This window comes from Polistes canadensis, unplaced genomic scaffold, assembly GCF_001313835.1.
Source record: "Polistes canadensis isolate GaletaPanama2010 unplaced genomic scaffold, ASM131383v1 scaffold_3, whole genome shotgun sequence".
NCBI lineage: Eukaryota > Metazoa > Arthropoda > Insecta > Hymenoptera > Vespidae > Polistes > Polistes canadensis.
Genome location: NW_014569550.1, coordinates 1,623,535 through 1,630,847, shown reverse-complemented (window position 1 = coordinate 1,630,847; position 7,313 = coordinate 1,623,535). Strand labels below are relative to the sequence as shown.

At 30.3% G+C, this 7,313-nt stretch overlaps 1 protein-coding gene and 1 long non-coding RNA gene across 6 annotated transcripts in view; both read left to right on the top strand.

The window, feature by feature from the left end:
• The window catches only part of LOC106785891, a 1,958-nt gene extending 1,338 nt beyond the window's left edge, over positions 1–620 (top strand). The window contains exon 2 of the long non-coding RNA XR_001381585.1: positions 173–620. This is a non-coding gene — a long non-coding RNA (uncharacterized LOC106785891). The remainder of the gene's footprint in view (positions 1–172) is intronic.
• The window catches only part of LOC106785808 (cAMP-specific 3',5'-cyclic phosphodiesterase), a 325,274-nt gene that overhangs the window by 161,830 nt on the left and 156,131 nt on the right, over positions 1–7,313 (top strand). The gene's annotated exons all lie outside the window — the stretch shown is intronic.

Genomic DNA, 7,313 nt, shown 5'->3' with positions numbered 1-7,313 from the left:
TCTCTCTCTCTCTCTCTCTCTCTCTCTCTCTCTCTCTCTCTCTCTCTCTCCCTCTGCTTCATTCTTTCTTTCTGTTTCTTCTTTCCTTGTCATACTTCCTTACGGTCGTTAAGCTACGTAATTTAGTTCCACAACTCGAGCTAATGGAAATTTCTTTCTTCTTTTGTTTCAGGTGAGTCGACTCTTACTTATCCACCTCTTTTGCTACTCTTTAAACTCAAGGAGAAACTCTTGTAAGTAGTATACTAGCATAGTAGTTGAATTTTTTGTTGTTGTCCGACTAGTTTCTAATCCCAAAAAAGGGAAAGAAAAGAAGATGAAAATCGAAGAAAAGAAGCGATAAAGTTTAATCAGACTACGGGAGTACTTATATTTACGGATTTATTTTGTAGTTCATCGATGAATCACGGGCCGTCTTTTCGATCTTTCTTATCGTAGTAGGGTTTCTCATTGAAAAGAATTTCTTTCAATAAGGAATAGAAAAGATCGTTGAATTCAGATATTTCTCGTATACGTTAGTATGAATCCTAGAAAACTAACGGGTACCGTGTCCTTTCTTTTTTTATTTATCGTTTTTGAATATAGAATTTTTATAATATAACGTTGGCGATAGATCTAATCGAAAAATTTCATTTATAAAAATTTTCATTTTCAAATATACTATATTATACTGTTTAAAACGAAAAATACCTATGTTACGTCAACCTTGACAAAGGATAGTTTTAAATATATATATATATATATAGTTTTGCTTGGCGAAATATATTTTCGTTTGCTTATTTCTTAACGTCCAGTTTGCTAAAATTAATGTTAATTTATTCTATGGGGGAGAGGGATTCACTGATAAGCTCTACTTTGATAAGACCAACTTGGATGCTGACGTTACATATATTTTTCTATGTAGGTATATTTTTATACTATATGTTCTTAATGTTTCTATATCAATATAAAATAGTTATTATACAAGAGTTATAAGTTATTCGTATCCGCTCCTATTGTAAATTTGAAATAATTAATATTTATTTGTAATGCAAACTTTTTAAAATTCTAAAAAATTATTTTTGATATAATTAAACTATCAAATTGATATTAATTTTATTGCAGATATATTTTTTATTCTTAAAGAGAAATATTATTTTTCATAAATTGTAATAAAATTGATCTAACAAGGAATATTCTTATCTGCACAAGTTATACAAAAAGAATATAATTATTATTTTTACAAGTAGAGTACTCGGCTGTATTTTATAATATTTTTTAAATGATGGGGCATATCTTGTGAGACCTATTTTTTTGTTAGATATATCAAATTTTACTTCTCTTATAACACACAAAATGCTCTTTTGCGATAAAACTTATATCAATTTACAAGTTTAATAATTCTAAAAAAATATGTTTCTTCGTATAAAAATTTAAAAATATTGCATTACAAGCTGATATCGATTGTTTAAAATTGACAATAGTGTTAGAAAAGTTCTTGTGATTAATTTTATATAAAAAGTTATATAAAAAAAAAGAAAAAAAAATGAGAAAATATTTATGTTACGACACACAGCTATTCGAAATGTTTCAACAACGATATAACACATATGAGAAATAACTTTTCTCGCATATTCTATTCGAAAGTTGTTACGACGAAATTTCGACGAAATAAAAATAAATTCGCAATTCGGCGGAGATATTTGTATAATTAATGATCATGGTACGGTTAATTTCTATCGGTGTAACATCGCTAACTGTAATTAAAAAAATTGTGTACGAGTTCTTTGAAGCGTACAGTTTCATCGACAACACGACTCACGACACACTGGGCATTTTGCGTGTGAACGTGTGTGTATTTATACAGGTGTCGTTATAGTACATTCCATTGGGTCGTATCGCAGCTAACTAAAAAATAGTTGAAATTATTTTGCAATATCCATGGAATGATAAATCGGTTGAAGTTGAGAATTTAACTTTTTCGTTTGAACTGGAACCGATAACGAAGCGATTTCTAATTCTTCTCTCTCTCTCTCTCTCTTTCTTTCTTTCTTTCTTTCTTTTTCTCGCTTTGATAAAAATAAATGAATTATTAATGATTGATAATTAATTAATGAAATTAATTACAATAATTCGTACATATTTTTGTATTTTATTTCATATTAAGTAATTCGTTAATCAACCGTAAATAAAAATTCTTACGCATCTGTACTAACATCGTTACGATTTTTACGAGTATTATGTTTGTTTTTATAAAAACAAAATCAAAATTAATCGAGCGTAATGCTTCAGAATGCACTTAGCGTTCGGTGAACGCATCTATACGAACGTGAGGCCTCCTCCTTGAGGTAAAGAATTTCTTTTCAGTTCGTTTTATTAAATCTTTATTTATAGTCCGTCGTAAACAAGTTTCTGCATTTTTTTAAATTTTTTTATTCTCTCTCTCTCTCTCTCTCTCTCTATCTCTATCTCTATCTATCTCCCACTTATTATCTTCTTCCACCTCGCGCGAGTATATTTTCTTATACTCTTCCTTCAGAGATAAAATCCTTTCTGAACTCTTTGCAACTAGAAGAAGATCACATTCCTGAGATATAACTGACGTGCGAGAACTATGACACGAAAGCATATATTTTGTCTTTGTTAGTAGACTTAGTAGATAAGATAAATCATTTCTATGGATTTTTATTTTGAATGGTACAAACTTGTTTAAAATATTTTTTTTTTAGATTTTTTATATCGTTTTGTGAATAAAATTCGTGAGAAAAGTTATATAACTTGCGATTAATAATAACAATAATATTACTACGAAGTTGTTTTTTTTTACGTTAAAGATTTTATTCGTTGTTTTTTTTTTTCTCTTTTTCCCTCTTTTTTTTTTTTTTTCTTTTCTTTTCGCTTCTTCTTCCAAAGGCCAACGTGAACCGGATTGAATCGAAAAGAACAACGTAAAAGGAAAAATAAAGGGAAGTTGGAGTTAAAATAAAATGTGATCAACGACCATAATGAAAAAAGGAGTGTCAGTTTCAGAGAAAATGCTTCGTGTATCACAAAAATAGGAAAATCGCGATTGGAGTTGATATAAAAGAGAGAGAGAGAGAGAGAGAGAGAGAGAGAGAGAGAGAGAAAGTGAGATAGTGAGACGAAATGAAAAAGGTGCACACGTTGCTTCCGATTTGCTTGAAAAATGGACAGTTCGTGAAGCAAACGAGGATAATTCGTTTCGTTTTTCTACGTTCCCAGGCACACGACATTAAAAGCGCTTATCGATCGAACGTATATACATACCTGGCCGAACCAACAATTTACATAGTTTTCGCGATGAAGCGAAACGAACTAACCTATCCACCGAAATATCAAAATCGTGTATCTCTGTTTCTCTTTTTTTTTTTTGTTTGCATGCATTGAATATTTAACATTATTATTTTGTTGTTGTTACTGTCCTCTTCTCTTTTTTAAGTGCATTTTCTTTTTAACGAGGGTTAAAAAACTAAAATAACAAATTGATACAAGAAAGTTTCTTTCTTTTTTATCTGGAACCACTATATTTAAAGATGTCTCTCGGTGGAGCTTTCGAAAAGTTTTCGAATTTACGTACAAAGAAATTTTCTTACTATTTTTCTTCCTTTCTTTTTTCGCTGAAAAGTTGTAGAATGTACGAATTTTTTTTTTTCTAGACAATGAGATATTTCTTTGACCGGGAATGTTCTTTCTTGTTTTTTTTTTTGTTTTTATTTATTTTTCTAGTTCGCTCAGTTTTCTCGTCGACGATATTTCTAATCCGCGTTTGGACATTTAACCGTTGTAAAATTTTCGAGAATTCGTTATATAGAATAATTTTTTTGTCTAAAAAAAAGACAATAGAATGTATTCGAATAGATAAAAAATAATGAAAGTTTATTGGAAGAACGAGTTATATGAAACAACGATGTCGAAAAGATTGATCTTTAAACATTCCAGTTTTTAAAAGGTGGAATTATACTACTGATGAGTAAAGATCTTCGTTTAAACCAGTCGAAAAATCTAAAAATGTACGAAGATGAATTTAATTTAAAAAAGAGTTGTATTTAATAATAATTTTAGTCGGCTTATATGAAAAGCTTATTACAAATATAAAAGTATAATACAACAAATAACTGTATCATCATTTTCATCGAGTCCACGTACATGCATTAACACACGCGTATATTATTTGTTTGTATTAACTTCATCTATTTGATTATAATTTTTTCTTTCTATATCGAAACAATCATTCTTTATTAATCGTTAAATTAAAAATTAGGAATGTACCTATTGAATCATATGCATATTCGACGTATTTCGTTGATTAATAAAACGATGTAACTGGTTGGTATGTAATGCGTTTGGAAAGGGAATAGTACTAGCGAAATGAGAGAATAGGAAACAGCAAGGAAGAATAGTGTGCGAGAGAGTAAGAGAAATAGGGTAAGAGAGTAAGGGAGAGATAGAGTTCTCTGGTCCTAAGGGATCGATACGAAGCGGGTGCCTGCCGCTGTTGGTGGCTGCACAGGACTGCACTTTCGACCAATGAGCGACACCCTTCCTCCGATCACGAATCCGGCCAAATTTAACGGCGAGTACGCAAAATCGAACATTTCTTTTCGATTATCCACAACTTGAGAAAATGGATTGCAGTTATACGATGAATTTCAAAGTTGTAGAAGAAAAGAAAAAGAAAAAGAAAAGAAGAAAAAAGAAATGATATAAGAAATTTTCAACTTTTGAAAAATGATATTTAAAGTTTTGGGATTCGAGTGAGTATTATGAAGAGAAATCAAGTTAACGGAAAAAGAATTTTATAAGATTAAAGTTTTTTGAGAAATCGAAGAAGAAGAAGAAGAAGAAGAAGAAGAAGAAGAAAATGAAGAAGAAGAAGTATACTTTTACGAAAACGATGACGAGAAAGAATACACAATTCAATGCTCGTACATGTAATAGGAAAAAATAAACGTTTCTTTGTGTGGGAGAGGCGCCTAATTGTAAAGATGACCTCGAGAATCCGTATGCATTCCGCGTATTCTAGTTAGAAAAAGAAGTCGCGTAACAGACACTTGAATATGTGTGTGCGTGTGTTGTATAGGCCTGTAAATATATGGTTGAACGTCTAAGTCTTCTTTATATGTGTGAACTACTATTGACGCGAAGAAAAAGCCAAGTTGCATTTGCAATTTTTCTATCAGAAGGTTAACCAATTGTTGTTCGTGTTGAATCGTTATCGTTATATTTTTTAGTAGATGATAACGTTTGCTATTAAATACGAACACGTGCGGCGTCGTTTTGAAACGATTATTGTTGTCCGTTTGTATGTGCGTGGATTTGTCTGTCTCATTCTCTCTCTCTCTTTTTCTTTCTCTGTTTGGTCCGTGTGCACGTGTTGTATTTGTGTATGCATGTGATGGTCTATCATCATGCTCGTTCACGCACGTGTCGATCATTTTCTTCCCCCTTCTTCTTATTTTTGCGATCGAGAAAGTGTGCAATGCATTTTAATGTTCTAAGGTGTCGCCATCTGATATCGATCATCGATCGCTTACTATCGTTTCTCGGTATACGTATTTACGAGCAATCGTCAATTATAATCCCGCGTGTGTGTTATTATTTGTAAGGTAATAAAAAAAAAAGAGATCTAGCTTACGAGCTAGTTCGTTTTTTTTGACATATTTGTTTGTTTATTTGCTTTTTTTTCTTTCCTTAATATTCTTGTTTTGTATTTTCTGTATGTAGGTACGAATTAAATAATAATTCCGCGTTGATTTGTACCTGGACAATATTTTTTTCTGTTTTTTTTTTTTTTTTTTTAAATATTAACTATTACAATAGTATTAATTAATTCGCGCGATGTGTTTTTTTTTTTAAATAAATTTATTTTATTTATTTAAAAGGTAAAATCGTATGTGTATATATATTTATTCTTCGAAATATTCTCCATTATTCTCGACGATTTCATTCCATCTTTTGGACAACTGTAGAATTTCTTGACGAAAAAAAAAAAAAACAATGACGACTTTGATAGAATAAATTTAATATCAAACCGAATATAATCGAATTAATTGCTACAGCTAATAATATTACTAAAGATTCTTTACACGCCCGTGTCATTAAATATTTAGCAAAATTAAATTACTTTCGTTAGCTTGGTAGTAATATTACTGGCTGTAGGCTAATTAAAATAAGAGAAGAAAACAACCTCTGGGAATTGTTGTGGATAGAATATAAATTTTGGGCGTAACAGGTGTGGGTCTTTCATAATTTCTTCTTTTTCAACTCTCTTTTGTGTATTTTTTTTTTTTTTTTTTTCTTTTTTTATCGACAGGAAAACAATATCGTTGAGGACGTCCAAAGAATTTATTCTAATTGTAAATACATATTTTCAAATAACTTTCGCCTTATTATCATTCATATTCTATTGAAATATCTAATACCATTTTGAATAAAAATTAATTCATAAGTTTCTCGTTTCGACTTTAACATTTACAATAATGTAAAAATACGGGAGAAAATTTAAATATCCTTCCACGTTTGCTAGTTTTTATATACACGTATATATGTAAAAATGATCAAACGAATTATATAAATGAAAAATATCTCTTGCCATTCGTGTTCATAAGTATTATGCCAAAATTTTATTTGGAATGTAAACGAAGCGCAATGCCATCACGCTCTTACAATTTGTGATCACACATGGCGTTCACATTTTGTTGATTAATTGGGTTTGGTGAAACGCCAGGATTATTAAATTGTCGACGTGTTGTAATATTAACATTAATAAATATCTTCATCAAATTATATACGCGCTAGAAATATACATATTCTTATTATAAATGTAAGTATAATAAATATATACCGTTGATAAAAATTTGATCGATCGATCCATCGTAAGTTATTAACAATATAAATTTATTCGATAATATATAAAACGAGGGAAACACAATGGAAGCTTTTCGGTTCGTCCTTTCTTCGTCGAATCGATCGTTGAAAGAAAAAGGAGGTTTTGTATGTATCATGCAAAATTTTCATCCATAGTCATTGAAGGTTTTTTTACGACCATTAATGGACTGATTCGATATACCAAACTTGAGAGAGAGAGAGAGAGAGAGGGAGGGAGAGAGAGATTTCCCGAGGGAATTACCTTTCCTTGTTTTTGACTAGAAATTTTTTTCCTCTATCGAAAAAATAACGATGCATCAATTTCTTTTTTTTTTTTTTTTTTTTTTCTTTTTTTACATCCTCATACATCCTGAAATCGAATCACGTCATCTTTATTTAAACGATCCCAGAGTTTAATTCTCTCAATATAATGGAAGTTTGTATGC